This window comes from Kogia breviceps, chromosome 4, assembly GCF_026419965.1.
Source record: "Kogia breviceps isolate mKogBre1 chromosome 4, mKogBre1 haplotype 1, whole genome shotgun sequence".
Classification (NCBI taxonomy): domain Eukaryota; kingdom Metazoa; phylum Chordata; class Mammalia; order Artiodactyla; family Physeteridae; genus Kogia; species Kogia breviceps.
Window position 1 is genome coordinate 35,092,043 of NC_081313.1, and position 19,996 is coordinate 35,112,038.

A 19,996-nucleotide genomic window follows, 5' to 3' on the forward strand; every position below is an offset into this window, starting at 1 on the left:
TGTTATTAAGCTGGTAATCCTTAGTATGGTTTAATTGTTCCCAACATAAGGGGGGGTGCTTAAAAATTATAGCCTGATGTTAGCCATATAAATCCAGTGCACAACTGAGGGAAGTTACATTCTTTGGCTGAAAATTTGCTGGTTGCTCTGATTGAATTTGAGTACCTTTAAAAGAAAATTTATATTTTTGGTGATGGTTAGAGCAAGTCTGATTGATTGGCCAAGTGAGGGAGTCCCAGGAAAGAAATACATTTGGTTTGTAAGCAAAAGTGTGAGCAATTATCAAAGTAATTGGTATACAGGCCTGGTCCATCATCTTAGGTAAGCTGTCTACTTCAGATGTAGTCTTCTTCTCAGCCTGGCCTGGTAGTTTCTCCTCTGTTTAAGCATCGCTTTTAAGATGATTTTGAGGTCAGCAGTCCTCTCCATAGGCCAGTCCAATGCAAGGGGTCAATTCCCTTAGTTTTACTGTTAATGAACTGGTTAAAAGTACCTGATATGGGGCTTCCCTGGGGCTTCCCTGGTGGCGCAGTGGTTGAGAATCCGCCTGCCGATGCAGGGGACACGGGTTCGTGCCCCGGTCCGGGAGGATCCCACATGCCGCGGAGCGGCTGGGCCCGTGAGCCATGGCTGCTGAGCCTGCGCGTCCGTCCGGAGCCTGTGCTCCGCAACGGGAGAGGCCACAGCAGTGAGAGGCCCGCATACCGCAAAAAAAAAAAAAAAAAAAAAGTACCTGATAAGGGTCCTTCCATTTAGGTTGGAGATAGTCCTTTAAATGACGTCTTTTCCAGTATGCATAATCTCCTGGTTGCAAGTCATGGGGGCATCTTATCTTTTCTTTGTTTTCCCTTGGGAAGTCAGGATTTATTAAAAGCATCAAGCTCCAGGGCTTTTTTTTTTTTTTTTTTTTTTACCAAATACCTTTAAAAATGTTTTTTTGTATCCCCACAAAAATCCTTATCATTTAAAACCAGATATTCAAATTACATGGCTAACATTTTTAGCTAATCAACTCTTCAGTACTGATCCTAGAAAACACCCTTCAGTGGATCTTTGAATAATGGAGATTCAGCCACTGATACGAGTGGTGTAGGTAGTCACACCTTTAACGTTCAAGCCACAAGCTGTGACGTTTGGAAGGGGTGAGGTCTACTGTCCTGCATTATCAGAATTTGTCATATTTTCAGTGCTACTGGGTTGCACGTTATCTGCGAGGTTGTGTGCATGCTCAAGAAATAAATATTTCAGTGCACTTAATTCCTTAGCAATTTTTTTTTGCTTCCAACCATTCATTCTCTTCCTTGAGCTGATTCACTCTCTGCAGCGTATCCTGCACTCTCTGCTTGCTTTTCAACAGGCTCTTTTTCACCTCCATGTTGTTCCTCTCCCTGCGCTGAAGATACTCGTCACCGTTGTGATCCACGGGCAAACTTTTTTTCCTCTGCTTGCTTGGAGGGACAGCTTTGCCTCCGCCCCCAGGGCCAGCGGGCCCCAGCTGGGGAACCTGCTGTAAACCGCTGGCGTGAGCCTGAGTGTGGATGACACTTATTCCGTTTACTCCCGAGGTACTGTTCTGCTGCGATACCTTGCTCATCTGGGCATGCTCCCTCGACAACACAGAACAAGTAGAAATGAGGACAAGGTGATCAATGGTTTCCACACTAAACTGCCAAGAAATCAGCACATGTACCTGAACCCCTGAGGGTACTGCCCATCTGTGTTGGAAGAACAGATTCTCCTTCCCCTCAAACACGCATTTCCATCCTCTCCATCTAGACACCTCTGCTGGCAATTTTCCTTACTGTGTTCCCTCCAAGCATGCTAAGGAAACACTTTATGTTTTGCCCTCCTCTGTTCTGTTCAGCTCGTGGGTGCCGCACGTTCCTCCAACCTGTGTTCAACAGTCAACGGCGCCTCCAGCCCGCCGGGCCCCCAAGCGGCCTCCACTCCGGGCGGCCCCCCGCGGCGCAGCCCGACCCGACCCAGGCCTCGCAGCCCGCGAGTCAGCAAGGAGGAGTGATGGTTATGAAACAGGCAGCCTCTGCCGGTTCCACAGCCGCCACCCGCTTCCCCTTCCCGCCAGGCCGCGTGCTCCAGGAGCATCTTATCTTCAAAGATAGATTACTGAGGTAAACTTCAGAAACAAACTTAGAGTGTCCTTAAAATAATTCAATTAAACTTTACAATAATGTAACAGCAAGAAGCTACTGGGAAGTGAGTCTTAGTAAATACAGACCTCAACTAACAAAACTATAATGTCCACTGAAACGATCTTTTTCTCTCTAAAATTACCCTCATTTCTACAAAATATAGCCAAAAGAAGACTAATTTGTTTGCAAACTAAGTCTGGTTTCAATAAACTTGGCCTGATGATTTATACAAGTGTAATGGATCACTTGTAATTGTAAAAGCCAATTTTAAAGTTGGCTTGCTGGAACTTTAAGGAATCTCAAATTTTTAAAAGGCCTTTCAAGGGTAGGAAAGTTATGCCAAGGGCTTGTCACGGATTTTGCCTTGGAAAATTTTGAGTGAATCTCTCCCTTTTCAAGGTCCTCAAAATACCTTGAGATTCCTGCACCTGTTAGGAGGTGGCCTTCCTAATTTACCTGATAAACCTGATGGTAATCCAAGAGTTTCCAGTCTCTGGAGGGATCAGGTAGCGAGAAAGGATATGTTTCAATTCTGCTTACAAAGGTATAATTTACTAAATTGATGTAAGTCATAATTAGCTTAAGGGGAAGGGTTTCTTATAGCTGGAAAAATAAAGATTAAAAGCCAATAATATTTCAGACAGAAGCCATAAAAAATTATAACCATATTCACCAGTTCACTCTCTCATGTAACTAATCCTTTTTGTTAAGTTTTATGAATCCAAGAGCTTTTCCATTAGAATTCTTTAATTTCTTACCCATCAGCAGTATAATCTGAAAGTTATCAGAAGCCTGCACTTGTCAAAAAGTGCATATTCTTGCTATGAATATTCTTGAAGAGGAAGCATTTTTGCAAGGCCATCAGAGTAAAACAATAACTGTCTATGATCGACAAGACTTAAGGCGCGGTTAAAGACCTAATTACAATTCCATTGACAAAGAAACTTGGTTACTGCTACGACATAAAACATTTTAAGATAACTAGAATTATGACTGATAATACTTTACCAAGGTCTACTGATTTTTAGGAATTCCATATAGTTTCTAGAATATCTATATTAATAACATTTACCCATACAATATAACCTAAGATTTATTACTCATTTGACAATGCTTCTCATGTAATTTAACGTACCAAATGAACCTAATTAGCTTAATATCTCTCTTTGGGAGGTTTCAGGAACCCTTTTGGCGCATCCCCAAAGTTAGCTAGAGGTCAAAGGAACTTCACTGGAATTTGATTTGGGAAGTTTGTCAAAAAATGTCAGAAAGGTTTTAAAACACTTGGTCAAATAGGACCATAGATCACTGTGAAACAATGCATATTCACTTAAGCAATGTGACAAAAGATTTCAAAGAAAAATACAGATCACTTAAAAGATAAACTTTAAAAGGTAAAGAAACTTAATTTCTGTTATAAAAGCAGCTCAATAGTCTAAAAAAAAACTTTGTTTTCTTAACAGAAAGAAAACTGAACTCCAGTCTTGCATCGGCCTACTTTTAATAACAATTCATTTACTTAATCAAATTTATTCTAAGCTTAGCCAATCCTGACCTTGCACAAAACTCTTTTCTCGGGGTCCCTTTCCACAAACTTTCCATAACTTTCTGTATCAGTATTAGTTTGTCTCTTATTTTTTCCCCATGCAGAAACAACCATCTCTAGGACAAAATTACTTTCTTTTCCCTTAACAAAATGCAATTCTATTCTTCATACCTTCTTTTACTGAAAACCCACATCCTACTTTGCTACTGTATACTGAAATATTTCCCTAAGTATTTCTGGTAGCTTTAATTACATATTTAAACTAGAACACTCAACTCTTCAAAACCTTAATTTCTAGTGAAAACTAAGGAGCAAGCAAATATGAACTGTCTTTTATGTTAGTATTCTGTAGATTGGCAAACATAAATACTAATAATAATTTCTAAAAATAGGTGCTTTCTTATAGAAAATCTCATTGTGGCACCAAACATATTTATTAATAGTCTCAAATATCTTTAGTTTCCCTGTAAATAGAAGCCAATGTTTAGTAATTAGTGTTTCAGTACCTCATTTTATTTGGGAATGACCTAGCTATTCAATAAACTTTCCTCATTTAAATTAGCACAACTCTAAAATGTCAAGTTACCAAATATCTGGAGAGATTATTTTTAAGTAGACATTCCTAAAACATAATTACTCCTAAGACATTTACCCAAAAGCTCTTACCTCATTTACATTTTTTTAAATAAAAATCATACCAAGTTTTTTCTTGCTGACAAATCTGCAACACATATAAGATCTTATTTGACTTCTATTAAACCTAGATAGAGTAAAAGTATTATACTTAATATTGATGATTCTAAAGACATGTCTATACTAATTAAATTGACAAACTTTAATACCAGGTATTAACAATGAATATTTCCCAGTTCATGTGAACCTGAAATTCATTCTGGCAGTTTCCTTTTATATTTCTGAGAATTCATATAAGCACTTAATTTCCTTTAAGCCAATTAAGTAGAGCTCATTTACAGATTAATTTTGATAATACCAACCAAAGGTAAAGACATATTTATAATGCACACGTAGACATAGAAAGACACAAGCAGAGGTCTCAACTTCGCTTTAAAATTTAGTCATGAATTAGGCATTACAATATAAAACTCATTCGTTTATAAATAACATGGAATAAGTTAAATTTGAAAAGCCCTCTTCTCCCCCACCCCTTTATTTCCCTCAGTCTCAGGAATTACAGTAGTCTAGGTAAGTATTCCTGAGAACCCCGGTAGAACATTTACATCTCAAGGCACTGGGAGAGAAAAGCAAGTTTTCCTAGAAGGACTTGTTCCCTCAGGGTCAGAATTCTGGAAAGGTGTTTTATCATGCCGGCTTTCTCTAACAACTGTGTCTGCTATAAAGAGTCCACTTTGGCCATTTTCCGGGCAAAGATTCTCCTTTAAGGCCCAATTAGGTAAGTGCTTGTAAGAGTAAGTTTTGTTTATAAACTTGGCTGGGGTGTTGGTCAGAGGCTGGCTTTCTGACACCCCTTGTCTCTGTTTGAGAGCTCTAGTTCCCATCTTAAAGTTGAATCTGTTGGGGACAGAATCTACTAATGAGATTGTGGGTGGGCCAGCGTGCTGCTTGCGAGCTTAACTCCTCTAGGCGCCACTCTTAGAGTCATCGCAGCCCCCTTATGTCTCGGTTTCTCCCTTTGGTCGTCTAAGACCACCGTTGGTACTCGGGTCATCGAATGGCCAATTCTTATACATAATCCCTGGATGAGCACGTCTTTTAATTAATAGGCAGGTTGCCCTGTGGGACCACTGCACAGTGTGAAGATCCTGCCTCCACCATTCCCATACATTTCTCAGTTTCCTGAGAAAGTCTTAACTGACCGAAAGCAGTCTTATCCTCCTTCTTCAGAGCAAAGCTCTCATGTAATACCTTCACTTTTATCCCGACAAATTCAGTAAGGCAGCCAAATTGAGGAGAGGTGTCAGATCAGCCTTCTACCTAACCACTCAGCCCAGACAGCTCAGTGTCTTTCAACAGGGTGGGTGCCTTCCCTAGTATCTTTCAGCTGGGTGGGCACACCCCTCAACAGTGTCTTTCACCCGAGGGGCCAAGTACTGTTACCTACTGCCAGATAAAGCTCAGGATATCAACCAATGTGGGAGAGCCAAGGGCCAGGGAGGAGAGACTCACCCAAATTCTTCTAGACTCTCTGAGGGAGGTGAATGGGCACAAGAGGCCTCTGCTGGTACCACACTCTGGTTCCTTGTAGAGTTCAGGCGAAGGAGAGAAAGACTGCTCTGGGTCCCTTCATTAGTTGCCAAACTGTTGACTGAAAAAAAAAAAAAAAAAAAAAAAAAAGCAAGCACAACATGAGCTTAAGGTTTATTTGGACAAAATGAGGACTATAGCCCGGGAGACAACCCCTCAGATAGTTCCGAGGAACTGCCCTGGAAGAGGTGGGAGCGTGGTCAGTGTATAATTTTAGTGAAGGGGGATACGTGCAGTCAAGCATACATTCTGGTAGAATGTTGCTAGTCACAAGAAGGTTGCTGCTAGTCGCAAGGGGCAGACGTCTGTTAATGACTTTAGTGTTCTTCTATGTATGAGAAGATGCAAGAATGCGGGCTCATAAAATCTTCTGCTGAAAGTATTTATCAAAAGCCGTGTCCTGCCAGTTTTTCCCAGAGCACAGAGCGCCTCATTCCTCATCTCCCTGAACTCCTTTCAGGGCGTGCTGAAAGGCAGCAACTGCAGTGGCTAGTGACTTGATTCTTAGAACCAGAGTGCAGGTGAAACTTTTTAGCTGTCAGCATCTTTAAGGTAGACTAGGCTAAGCTATGATGTTTAGTAGGTGTGTGAAATGCATTTTCAATTCAGGAATTTGTTTTATTTACAGTGAGTTCATTGGGATATAACCCCACCGTAAGTCGAGGAAGATCTGTATTTTCTTTTAGATCAGTATCAGAAATATAACTCACTGACTTGTAGATAACTCCTTACAAACAAGGAATTTCAGTTTTGATAAACATAGTACCCTTTCTAGAGTCAGAAAATCAATTGTTAGCCTGTTAATACTGTTGGGAAGGAAAACTTTTCCATTCTACCCTTCTAGGTTCTGTGGCTGACTTAAGAACTAAACTGGCATCACAGAAAAACAGGAGAAAAGCACTATTTTAATTATGTACTTACACACAGGAGCATTCCAAAGACGTGAGACTCAAAAGGCAGCCAGACAACTGAGGCTTATATAACATCCTGACCTAATGAAAGTGATAAAGGTCTGCGTTTCAAAGGGAGAGAAGGCAATTCACGGGAAGGTGAAAAGAGGAAATGAAATATTTGCCAAACAAACGTTGCCTTGCCTTGTAGGTAAGCACCTCAGGTGACTGTTATCTCTGGTAATAACTCTGTTCCTAGTACAGGCCCCCTTTCTAATGTAAATTACTCTTACAAAAGGGTAACTTCTACTGGTTTTAGAGCTTCTCCTGTGTCTGCAGTTTCTCAAAATAATCAGCTCAAAATAATCCTTATGCCAAAGCAGCATAATTTGGGGTGGCATATTCTGCTACCCTTCAACGTTTTACTTCCTTTAATAGCGCTGCAGGGAGAAACTAGTTTTTCAAAAATAGAGGAAGTGGAACAAAAAGAATAGAATGTATTTTCCTAAAAACAATTATTTCAATGGTGTGACACAATTCGGTGGTCTTCTCATTGGCATGTTGTAGCTTTTTGAGATTGAGCATTCAAGTAATTTAACATACTTGCATAAAATTAGGTTTTAAAATTCAGTTGAAAAATAGCATGAAGTCTCAGGTTGGGTTCTGCAGGATGCAAAGTTTAGCATGCAGAATATTTATTAGGGAGCGCCCTAGGGACCAGCATCTGTGGCAGGGAGGAGAAGGAAGCAGGAGTGGGCAGAACAAGAAGTGAAGGTTCAATGCAGGCCAAGAAAGCCTCGTCTCCCCTGCCCCCGTCCCCAGAGTTACAGACTAGTCAACAGTGTCCTGAACTGTCCTAAGATATCCAGGCCTTCGTACCCCTGATCGGTTAGGTGAGAGTATAAATTACCATAGCCATCCTAGAGATCAATTTAGCAGTATTTAGTGGAACTGGGTAGGCACACATCCTGCAACTTACCAGTACTACTTGTGTGTTCTTCAGAGAAACTCCTCTATAGGTTTACAAGGGAGGAATGGTATAACAGAGAATTGGAGTCTGTTGTCCATCATCAAGGAACTACGTAAACCAAATGGGGTGGAGGCATATGACAATCCTATTCAGTGGTCAGAAACAATGAACTAGATGATGATAGCAAATATTTAGTTAACTACTAGGGAATGATAATACTAGCTAACATCACTTACTGTTTGCCATGCCCTTTGTTTATCTGCACCACCTTTATTCAACCCAATGCTCCATTGTCGTATTCCTAAATGTGGACACTGAGGTATTGAGAGGTGAAGTAATTTGTTCAAGATCACATAGCTAAAAAGTGGCAGAACCAGGGTTTAAATGGAGAAATCCTAGTTTTGAGAGGTCATGCTTTTACCACTATCTCAAGTGTAGACTTTGGGGACAAAATGTTGAATGTGAAAAAGAGAGAGACAAAACAAGAGCTAGCACATAATACTCTATGTAAATGTAAGGCACACCTAATACATAAATTACACCATATCTTTGAATGATACATACCTTGCCAAGGATTTATGTTAATCACTTTAGAGTAGCAGTCTTTGATGGAAGAAGGGAAATAGAAGCAGGAAGATGAAGGGGAAAAGATATAAAAAGAGGAAAAGGGGGCTTCCCTGGTGGTGCAGTGGTTGAGAGTCTACCTGCCAATGCATGGGACGCGGGTTCGTGCCCCGGTCTGGGAAGATCCCACCTACCGCGGAGCGGCTGGGCCCGTGAGCCATGGCCGCTGAGCCTGCGCGTCCGGAGCCTGTGCTCCGCAACGGGAGAGGCCACAGCAGAGAGAGGCCCGCGTACCGCAAAAAAAAAAAAAAAAAAAAAGAGGAAAAGGGCCTAGCATGCATCACTGATGCTGTGCTATAAACTGATTATGACTAAGAGAACTCCCTTCACTTGGGGCCCAAAGCAAGCAAAAAAGTTACAGTAAAACTTCAGATCTGATCAGGTCTCAATTTACCTGATAAAAAACATGTGTCATTTCTTCTGCGATAACTTACAAAATCCCGTAAAAAGGATACAAGACATAGGTCACTTCCACCTTACTCTCAATGTCCAGCCATATAGTTCCTTGAACACCTTGTGCCTTCCCGGGCCATCTTCCTTCAGCCTGAACGTCTGCTCCTCCCCTCACCAGCTTGGCTACATTCTGCTCATCCTTCAGATCTCAGCTGAAACATGCTTTTTACAGGAAGTTCTTTCCTTGAGCCCCAGACCAGGTTAGCTCTTCACAGCACTTACTTTTATTGTGTAGTTATTTGTGCCGTTCTGTTTTCACGTCTTTCTCCCGCCTAATATGAGGGCATGTGTTTTATTTCCTGTGTTCACTATCTCTAAGCCCAGCAGGGTATTTAGCATGTATTACACACTCAATATTAAATGAATAAATTCAAGTTGTAGTTTATAACAATGGCCACACATTTTTTGATGCTTATCCCTTGAAGAGATAGAAATCTATTTCCATGCTTTGAAACTGGTGGGTTTGTGACTGCTTCAAACAACACTATGTGCTAGAAGTGACACTGTATGGTTTTGAACACTAAGTCACAAAAGGTGATACACCTTCCTCCCAGCTCTCCTGGGACACTCCTTTTGGAAAAGCCCACTACCACATAAGAACTCTGACAACACTGACACCACCGTGCAGGAGACATCATGTGTAGGCACTCTAGACAATAGTAGCAGCTAAGCCCAGCCTTCCAGCCACCACTGTCAGGAAGCCAGAAGAGCAGGGACAGCATCTTTTGCCCTGCACACCAGCCTATCCAACAGTTGGGTACCATGGAATAACTTCAATTGAAGATACAAGAAACAAAAGAATTGCTTGGCCAAGCCCTGTCCAAATTTCTGATCTACTGATTATGTGAACTATACTAAAAGGGTTGGTGTGAGTATCACTAAGTTTGGGGGTAGCTTGTTTTGCAGCAATAGCAACTGGACCATCCAGAAACTGGAGGAGAGATAAAGAAACCCTGAATACTGAGATAGCATGTATACGCCAGGTGAACAGTACAACAAGGTTATACATACACAGTACAGCTGCACATATTCTGGTAATATTTTTAAAAACAAAGAATCCTACAGTTATCCGGGATTTCAGGTATACATCTGTCCCCTGCATTATAGGATGTACCTTTGGTTTCCAGATACTAATTCTAATAAGGTCTTCAGTCATTGCGAAAACCCAAAAACATCCTTACACATTTGAACAATGCACAAATAAGACTGACTTCTCACAGACTCTTCATGAATTAAAGTACATTCCTTCTATAACCACAAACATTTGAAAAAGAAATTACAAGAGCATCACAGGATAGAGTTTTTAGGCCACATTAATCAAAAGCTCTATTCTAGTTTTTGAAACTTTTCAACTTTGTTTTAAAAACTTAGAATTTAAAAATTGTACCAGTGTCCTAGGGGTAGGACGGGAATAAAACACAGACCTACTAGAGCATGGCCTTGAGGATATGGGGAGGGGTGAGGGTAAGCTGTAACGAAGTGAGAGAGTGGCGTGGACATATATACACTACCAAACGTAGGGTGGATAGCTAATGGGAAGCAGCTGCAGAGCACAGGGAGATCAGCTCGGTGGTTTGTGACCACCTAGAGGGGTGGGATAGGGAGGGTGGGAGGGAGGGAGACGCAAGAGGGAAGAGATATGGGAACATATGTATATGTATAACTGATTCACTTTGTTGTAAAGCAGAAACTAACACACCATTGTAAAGCAATTATACTCCAATAAAGATGTTAAAAAAAAAAACTGATCATAAAAGTGAAAAATAAATTGTACCAGCGAAGTTGGGTTTAATCAGTGTATGGGTTCAGAATTACAGGCTCAGGGGGCTCCCTCTGGAAGATGAAGAGGGAGGAAAAAAAATGTCTCCACCATCATTGAGGATTTTTTATGTTTCTGGAGGTCTCAAATCCTGGTAATTTTCCTCTCAACTCAAACTTAGGAAAATATTGCTACTACATAGCTTGGTATTCTAAACTAGTGAGATTACAGAGCCATCAGAAGGTTCTGTAAAGAAAATCTCATTGCCATCACAATGAGGATGGGATGACAGAATTCAAGCTTTTTATCCAAAATTGAGGCAGTCAGCAACTCTGATAGAGTTCTCTACATAGCATTATGCATAGCGTAATAGTTTACATTATCACAGCTTTTATCAGGACTCTTTGTCAGATAATCTGTCTCAGCTATAATCTAGTTATTTAGCTATAAAATATAGCTATATTTTAGTTATTTTAGCCTTATTTAGGGATATTTTCAAATTAACTTTTAATTTTGCTTGATAATTTCAAAAGTTATAATGGACTAGATCTCTAAAGATGGGACTGAAAATGGTGGAAGTTAAAAGGATAAGTATCTTGGTTTATTACTGTCTTACTATGCAGAATGGAGGCCCCCCAAATCCACCCCCATCAGGAATTTTAATAGTTGATTTGCTGATGCTCCCTATATCAAATAATGGCATCAGCAAATATGATGATCCAAGTTACAAAATATCTAAGCCCCAAATGTCCACTCTGACTTCCAGATACCCTCTCCATCACCAAATTCCACCACCAAAATTCAACTTCTACAAAAGGGAACACTCCTACACTGTTGTTGGAAATATAGATTGGTGCAGCCACTATTGAAAACAGTATGAAGATTCCTCAAAAAGCTAAAAATAGGAATACCATATGATCCAGCAATTCTACTCCTGGGTATATATCTGAAGATGAAAACACTAACTCAAAAAGATACATGCACCCCAGTGTTATAGCAGCATTTACTATAGCCAAGACATGGAAGCAACCTAAGTATCCATCAACAGACAAATAAAGATGTGATATATATACACAGTGGAGTGTTACTCAGCCATAAAGAATAAAGTTTTGCCATTTACAATATGGCTAGTCACGGAGGGTTTTATGCTTAGTGAAATAAGTCAGAGAAAGACAAAATACTATAGGTTATCACTTGTATGTGAACTCAAAATGAGTGTATATAATGAAACAGAAATGGACTCACAGATCTAGCAAACAAACTAGTGGTTGCCAGTAGGGAGAGGGAAGAGGGGAGAGGCAAGATAGGGGTAGGGGATTGAGAGGTACAAACTGCTATATATAAAATAGGCTACAAAGATACACTGCAACACAGGGAATATGGCCAACATTTTATAATAACTTTAAGTAGAATATAACCTAAGAATTTGAGTCACTGTGTTGTATAACTAATATTGTAAATCAACTATACTTCAAGTAAAAAAACAATAAGAATTCAACTGCTACATATCCCTTATTTTTTTTGAAGAGTTCAGACTTTTCTTGTCTGATTTCCCAACTTCAACTTCTTCCATAAGTTTTGGCCTCGCCAGAATTATCTTTCTAGAACATAGGTATGATCATGCCAATCCTTTGGCATCCACATGTCTTAACCAAAATTACCGTTATGTTCCTTAGCTTGGTATTCAAAGCTCATCACAAACTTGTCCCAGGCTCTAGACTGTTGCAGAGTTTCAGGTTAGGCATTTCTAATTCTTATCTCAGTCTAGAGCCAACCCCTTAATCAAAACTGAGTTTTAACTTTGGAATATTGATGGCCCATGTGGATTTTATTTTTAATGAATTGACTTAGTGGTCTTTAGTGGTCTTACCCTGCCTTGTGTGCTAACTCTCCCTGACTCCATCAAATCTAACCAACAGAAAGTGTCAGGGGAGGAGGCTTGGCTCTAAACAAAGAAATTTGGAATAACTAAATTCACTGGTATCCTTCTGAAGAGCTCGCTGACAGGCACAGTATTTTCTGAGCTCGTTTTAAAGTATTGTTTACACTGGTCTATGGCTATAAAACTGATTGTGAAACTGATCGTGACAAAGCCCAAGAGAGACTGGAAGATGGCTTGCGTTCCTCCCAGGAGATTGTGCAATGCTTGGAGAAGTCACCAGGGGGCGCTGCACCTCCCTCCACCTCTGCATCTCAAGCATTCCCAGCACACAGCTAGACCCTAAACTTTCAAGACAAAAAAAGAGGAGCTAGAAAAAGGTAAAAATCCCCATGGCAAGAATGCAGGAGTGGAAGGCAGGCCAGCTGCATGGGTGTGTGACCTGTGTACAAGCCCAAGGCTCCACATACAAAAGGGTCTGTCCTTGGTTTAATGCTCTGTTCTGCCTTGAAATTTAGTTTTTGGGCAAGGGCTCCACAATTTATGTAGGCAGTTCTGGTCTGAGGGTTTGGAGGCTGGCACTTCAAGCCATATCTAACCTTCCCTAAGGAAGGATTTGATGTTGGATTTTCTTCAACTTTTTACAACCCAGGTCCAGTCATAAAAACCTATCCCATTTCCCCCTAAAATTGGTTATATGATATTGTTGGGCTGCACCCCACAGGCCTGCAAGCCTTGTTGCCCAGCCTCGAGACCAAGGAAAGAGCCTGGAAACAGCAACACAGACTATCAACAGTTTATTGGATAGAGAATCTTACCAATCTGAAGCAGAAGCTCCTGGAATAATACCCCACTGTGTATGGCAGACACCAGGAAGGACACAGCAGCAATCTTCGCTACTCGGGGAGAAGGAGGATACCGTTTACAGGTGAAATTGAAGTCCGTTTGGCTCATCAGTTACCAAGGAAACCAGCGGCTGGGACAGTGGGCAGTTACTGATTAAGCCCTATAATTAAGAGGATTGGATAGTCTTGTGAGGGATTTATAGAGAGCAAGAGAACAGTCATCGTGAGCGGCCTTACGATACACTCCACCCCTACGTACCCTGCATAACCCTTACAATTTGGCCGGCCCCTCTTCCACGATATCCCTGGGGTCAGGTATGTAGAGGTACACAGCAACAAAATACCACAAATGCAATACAAACAATAGCAGCTACAGAGTATCAAGTGTAAGATACCTAGTATGATAAAAATAGTGATTCTCCAGGAGGTGGGAAAATTCTGGAGCCAGGCACCTGGCATGCAGGACAGGAAAGAGGCGTCTTCAGTCGTCCCCACGTAGTCATATTAGCCGGGTCAATTTTTCATGGCATCTCACTGCTCATCCAGCAATCAGACTCACTTTGCAGCGAGACCACCATTGTCACCTAGTCCTCCAACAGACTAGGGATGGAACGTGAGATGTTGGACAGACACCATACAGGGGAGATCATGACCCTTAAGCCAATTACAAGCAGTAACGGCATTCTGAGAAAATACCACCCCTGCCTCTGGTTTTGTCCTGGCCTGCAGTGCCACACCGCCTGTCCACCCTCAGTCTCCACAGCCGGTGCCGAGGACTGGAGACCACATATGTAAACAGACCACAGTGTTAATGTGATAGTACCTCTCTCCAGTAAGGGACCCAGATCACTTTAGTAGTTTTGGGTGTGGCCAGGTAGAAAGACAAGTGAGATCTGTAAGTCCCTTTCTAATCCTATTCAGCAAACCCAAACCACTGGGCTTTACCTGCCAGTCCCAGGGCCATTTTATAGTGTGTTCCCCTGGCGGGCGGGGGGAGCTGTGGGAGGGATAGTGAGCGGTGTAGATCCTGCAGCAACGGTGAAAGTGAGTTATTGTCCTGACCGATAGTTGACCACCAAAGGACCATTGCCTAGTTGCCTCTGGGTTAACATGGCGTAGCCACTGGCTTGTTCAGTTATAGCTCACAGGGCTTGAATTATCTTCCCCGTCCACACGTGGAGAGAGCAGGTTTCCAACTCGATAGTTGTGTAAGTAGTCCACTCACCCTTTCTGCTAGCCCGGCTGCAGTGGGGATGTAGGGCAGGTGGAAAGGCCAGTGTGTCATCTTTATCGTTCCATGCCTGAACTTCATGGCTGGTAAAGTGGGTTCCTTGGTGGCTATTGAAGTCCATGGGATCCCATACATCACGCACAGCTGTTATAGATCCCCAACTAGTGGTTTTATTGAGTTGCTGGTGACTTGGGTAGGCCTTTTGTAATGTCTGCCAGCTGTTGTAACATTGTAGACCACATGTAGCTGCTGCCCCATCACACTATCTTCACTCTTCCCCCTTCCATAGCTCAGAGCAGAAGCCCAAGGGTACTCTTTTCTTACTTTGCCATTGTCACAGGCCCAAACCAAACCTTTCTGGTTAACTGGCCGCATCCAATTCACAAGCCTGTCCCTGGGTTAATATCCCTAATGCCTGTGTCTGTAATTGTTTAGGTTATGCTTATCTTACCCTACCAGATAACACCCAAGTATTTGATAGATAATCCAAGTCCTTGCATTTTGTCTGTATTCACCAGCCAGCCCCATGCAGTCAGACGAGCCACAAGTGCAGGGCTGCCTTTTATTTATTTATTTATTTTTTTCCGGTACGCTGGCTTCTCACTGCTGTGGCCTCTCCCATTGTGGAGCACACGCTCCGGACGCGCAGGCTCAGCGGCCATGGCTCACGGGCCCAGCCGCTCCGCGGCATGTGGGATCTTCCCAGACCGGGGCACGAACCCATGTCCCCTGCATCAGCAGGCGGACTCTCAACCACTGCGCCACCAGGGAAGCCCAGGGCTGCTACTTTTAAAACTAGAAAGAAACGCTGAGGTTAATGGGATATCATCAATATGGTGGAAGAGAAAGACATCTCTCATGGTAGTCAGCTGCCTCTGCTCTGAAGGGAGCTGCTCTTCATCTCTATCCTGTGGGTTAAGGACCTTTATGACCTCACCCCCATCTTCCTCTTCTTCAGTGCTCTCAGTAGGTCCCACACCTTGGGAGCCCAATTTGGATGGGCCATGACCATCTGGACTCTACACCCCTTCCTCAAGGACAGCCACCACAGGGCCCCACTTGCTAGTGGACAGCCATACCAGGGTTCCCCCTGCAACTTTCCATTCCCCGTTCTTATTTCCTGACATCTTGGTGCTCATGGGGGTCTCTTTGGTCTCCTGGCTGGCTCGTCAGTTGTTGGGCTGCACCTCACAGAACTACAAGCCCTGTAGTTGCCAGACTTGAGACCAAAGAAAAACGCTGGAAATAGCAACAGAAACATCAACAGTTCATTGGATAGGTAATCTTACCAGTTTGAAGCAAAAGGTCACGGAGCTACACTGTGTAGGGCAAGTAACTGCAAGAACATTTACTACTGCAGGGAGGAGGAGGAGGCTACCATTTATAGGGGCAAGTGACGTCAGGTTGGCTCATCAGTTACCAGGGAAACCAGCAGCTGGCATGGGGGCAGGCACGTAGGCAGTTACCGATTAAGCCCTATAATTAAGAAGACTGGATAGTCATGTGAGTGAAGGAGGGTCTGGTCGAGCAGGGAATGCATGGAGAGTAAGAGAAGAGTCATCTTGAATGGCCTGACCATACAGCTATTTTGCCAGTGTTCATTTTATTGTACCACTTGCTAACCCTGGGCAGCTGGTTGTCTGTGATTTTCTGTGCTTCCTTCAGTGACCAAAAGGATCCAGGTGGAATTTACCTCCTTTTATTTCCCATGTGGTTATTTTCCCATTCTTTTCTTTTTTGGGCAATATTATTTTTTAATATTTCTCAGCAGTGATGATGGAATAGGCTTTATTGTTGGGAGCTGGTTTTGAGTGTTTGGGCCTAAAGATTCATATGAAGAGGTTGGTGCCTTCTGCCCAGCAGCTTAGAGGTGCTTAACCCTTCAGCTGAGTCTGTGAGCCCATTACAACTTAGGTTTCTGAGTATTTCTGGTTCCTAAAGCTGAAATGAGTCTTTTTGATTCTCAGTGGTATTTTATTTCCCACTGTTGTCTTATTTGCCCCAAATAAGACAACTTTCTCAAAGCACAAGGCTTTGAGAAAGTTCAACATATTTTGGCAAATAAATAACGCAGCTCCTGATGGAGACCTGATTGCAAAGTGAAATCACACCGTGGGATCCAGAGCAGCCGATAAAGGGGTCAAGGCACAGGTTGTCACTTCTTCCTGTCTGACCTAGATTCTCTCTTTAAAATCCTAATATAAACTCTGTAGGGATTACGATATCAGTTTAAATGGAACTGGAAATCACCTTTCTGCAGCAATGTCATTAAGAAGTGGACACGAAGTGTTCTTAATTCATGCCATGGAGCTGAGGAGACAGTGTCGGGAAGCAAACTGAGAATCATGCAGTGTCATAGGAAGCCAATGGATAAATTAGTTTGTAGGAGATATAATGATATTAAAATACTATATCCCCTTAAATCATTTCAAACTATATGCACAATTGCTTTGCAATCAAATTGTTATTGATGCTTCTTGGTAAAGATGGGAGATAATAAACAGATCACAGAATCTCACCATATTATAAGCTAGTAAGATGAACAACAACAAAAAAGAATAGATGAAGGCAGTCAAAAAGTTCACAACAACAAGAATGAGACAAGAGAAAAGCCATGACCTTGTGTCATAAATTTAGAAGATGACAACCTAGAGAAGAAACAGAGGAGGGTTAGTGAGGGCTCTTCTCCCCGCCCTCCCCTCCTGCAAGCATCACTGTTGAGTCAGAAAAGTCCTGAGACTTCTGCTTCTAACTATGGAGAGAAATAGGCTAATTAAATGTTCTTACTGTCTTGTGATTAGGGAAGGGTGGGGGAGTAGGAAAAGCTACCGAGTAGATGGAGGAAATGGGAAAACCTGGACTGAGCCTCTGGTAGAACACAGGTTCCCAGAGCTCCAGGCCAAGTCTGAGAAAGAATCTATGTCATAAAAATATCTACCATGAAGTAGAAGAAGCTCTTATTAAAGGGGTGAACTCCATTCTAAAGATTTAACACAATCTCAGAGGAGAGAGCAGAGTATTTTTCCAGGAACAGCTGCAAACATTTATCTGAGTTGTTTTCACATTCAAGATACAGGAAAGTGGCTAGACCTCAATTCCCAGTCTTCAGGTAGAATTCAGAGGCAGGGTAGATTAATGACTAATTTAAGGCACAATATGAAATTTATATTTGAATTTACATTAATAGATATAATAGAAATTACTTTTCTTCAACCTCCATAGAGCCAAAAGCCTCTCTCTTAACCTAGCCATGAAATTCAAAGAGTGAAAAGTGCCCTAAAACCCAGGAAGATGAGAACCAACTCCCTTCTCAGTGGTGAGTGCCATGAGGCATTCTGATGGGAGATCCAGAGATCACTGAGAGATTAGTGGAAAAAAAAAAATGTAAGAACACGACAGTGGATCAGGGAGAGTGAGCATTAAGAAGAAAGTGGGCAGAGAAGGAAGGAAGGGAGTGAAATCTCCAAGGAGCCCCATCAAAGGTAGGGCAGGCTCTGCCTGGACCACCACAGCACAGCCAAGTTAAGGGGCGCCAGCTGGGGCAGAGTTTGAGTGCCAATCTATCAGGAAATAGAACAAGATGAAGAAAACCACCCAGAACTCCTCTTCCAGACAACCATGTATGGTTGGAAGAAACGTTTTGATAACTTGTGTCAAAAGATAAACTGAGGCATATTAAAAAGTTTAAGGGTTTATTTGCACAGAAATAGATTCCAATCAAGCATCACCAAACCACAGCGATTAGGAGCGCTCCACCGATGGGAGCCAGGAGAAAGACTTATATAGACCAAGTGTGGAGGCAAAAGAAATTAATTATTTGATTGCCTGTAGCTTAAAGCCTAGTCAGCTGTTTGTGACTGATTGTCCTAAGCATTTTGATTTTGTAACCTTGAGGCATTTACAGGCTTAAATCTTGGTTTGCTTACGTAAGCCCCCGGTACATTGGCGACACATCGGTCTAAGAGCTTCCTTGTTTAATTATTTTAACGCTTGTTTGGGGTGGGGATTGAGAACTCCTAAAAGATGGTCCCAAAGGAGAGGAGGTCAGGTTAAGAGAGTGACTGAATATTTGGGGCCAGGCTGGGAGTGCTCAGGACATACATGGAGGAAAGACAGTGACCTTTTAAGCTAAGAAGTGGCTTTTCACTCTCTCAGCTTAAAAATGAGATTCAAAAGCTTCAGCTGAGATTGCAAATACTTCCTGAACTTCACCAAGAACCTGAAATGCAACTTTGCAGAAAATTAGTAGAGGAGGGTATTTACCACTTGCAAATAAAGAAAAAAAATAACTTCCCAAACTGTATGAAAACATCAGCTGAATACTTATCCAGGGGGATGGCTGAAGACCTGGAAAAAGAATGAGAAAGAATGACTTCCTTCTATCAAGGGCAGATTATCTCTAGTGAGAAAAAACTCAAGAAAAATGGTTGGCAGCTCTGTCAACTGAAAGCTCAAAGAGCTAAGGTGCGGTGGGGTGGGGGATCATAATAGACAAAATTGGTGGAAACAGAGTTTAAATTCCAGCTTTTTCCAAGTGGCCCTTTTGCCCCTGCAGTTCACAAATAGTCCTGGGCAGAGGCCCAAAAGGATCAGGAGAACCGCTGGATAATCAAATCTCAATAAAAAGGGTAACAGTGTGAGGACCCAAGGAGCCAGGGGTCATGCAGGGTTTTTGTTTTGTTTTGTTTTGTTTTATCACCTAGTCTTTATTCTTTTCTTTTTATCATCTTTATTGGAGTATAATTGTTTTATGGTGTGTTAGTTACTGCTGTATAACAGTACTGTATATATACTGTATATGTTAGTACTGCTGTATAACAAAATGAATCAGCTATACGTATACATATATCCCCATATCTCCTCCCTCTTGCGTCTCCCTCCCACCCTCCCTATCCCACCCCTCTAGGTGGTCACAAAGCACCGAGCTGTTCTCCCTGTGCTATATAGCTGCTTCCCACTAGCTATCTATTTGACATTTGGTAGTGTATATAGGACATGCAGGTTTGATTCAGCTTTCACAGAAGGGACCCCTGAACATCCACAGCCACAACAGGGCATCTAACTGTGTTTTCTCTTTTAAAAAATAATTTTATTTCTTTATAGTTTAACTGCGGTTATTTAACTGATGCTAGTTTTGCTTTTATTGAGGTTTGATAGAATTATATTCCCCCCACAAAATGTTTTGTGAGTAATTAATGCTTATGAACATCTTATTTCAACTACCCTGAACACTCTAGAATTTAAATATAATTATAAATATAGGGACTTCCCTAGTGGTCCCGTGGTAAAGAATCTGCCTTCCAATGTAGGGGACGCAGGTTCAACCCCTGGTAAGGGAATTAGGATCCCACATGCTGCAGGGCAACTAAGCCCACGCACCACAACTACTAAGCTCAAGCGCCTCAACTAGAGCCCGTGTGCCACAA

General features: G+C 42.0%; 1 long non-coding RNA gene and 1 pseudogene across 2 annotated transcripts in view; both read right to left on the bottom strand.

The window, feature by feature from the left end:
- The window catches only part of LOC136793988 (uncharacterized), a 109,928-nt gene that overhangs the window by 47,895 nt on the left and 42,037 nt on the right, over positions 1 to 19,996 (bottom strand). Inside the window, exons 4-5 of one of the 2 annotated variants that reach the window (XR_010840121.1) lie at positions 13,313 to 13,500; positions 5,842 to 5,980 (exon numbers count right to left, since the gene is read on the bottom strand). This is a non-coding gene — a long non-coding RNA (uncharacterized lncRNA). Of the gene's footprint in view, positions 1 to 4,753; positions 5,981 to 13,312; positions 13,501 to 19,996 lie in introns of those variants that run through there. The other variant, XR_010840120.1, reaches the window with a different exon arrangement.
- LOC131754864 (CCAAT/enhancer-binding protein gamma-like) lies at positions 947 to 2,169 on the bottom strand (annotated as a pseudogene).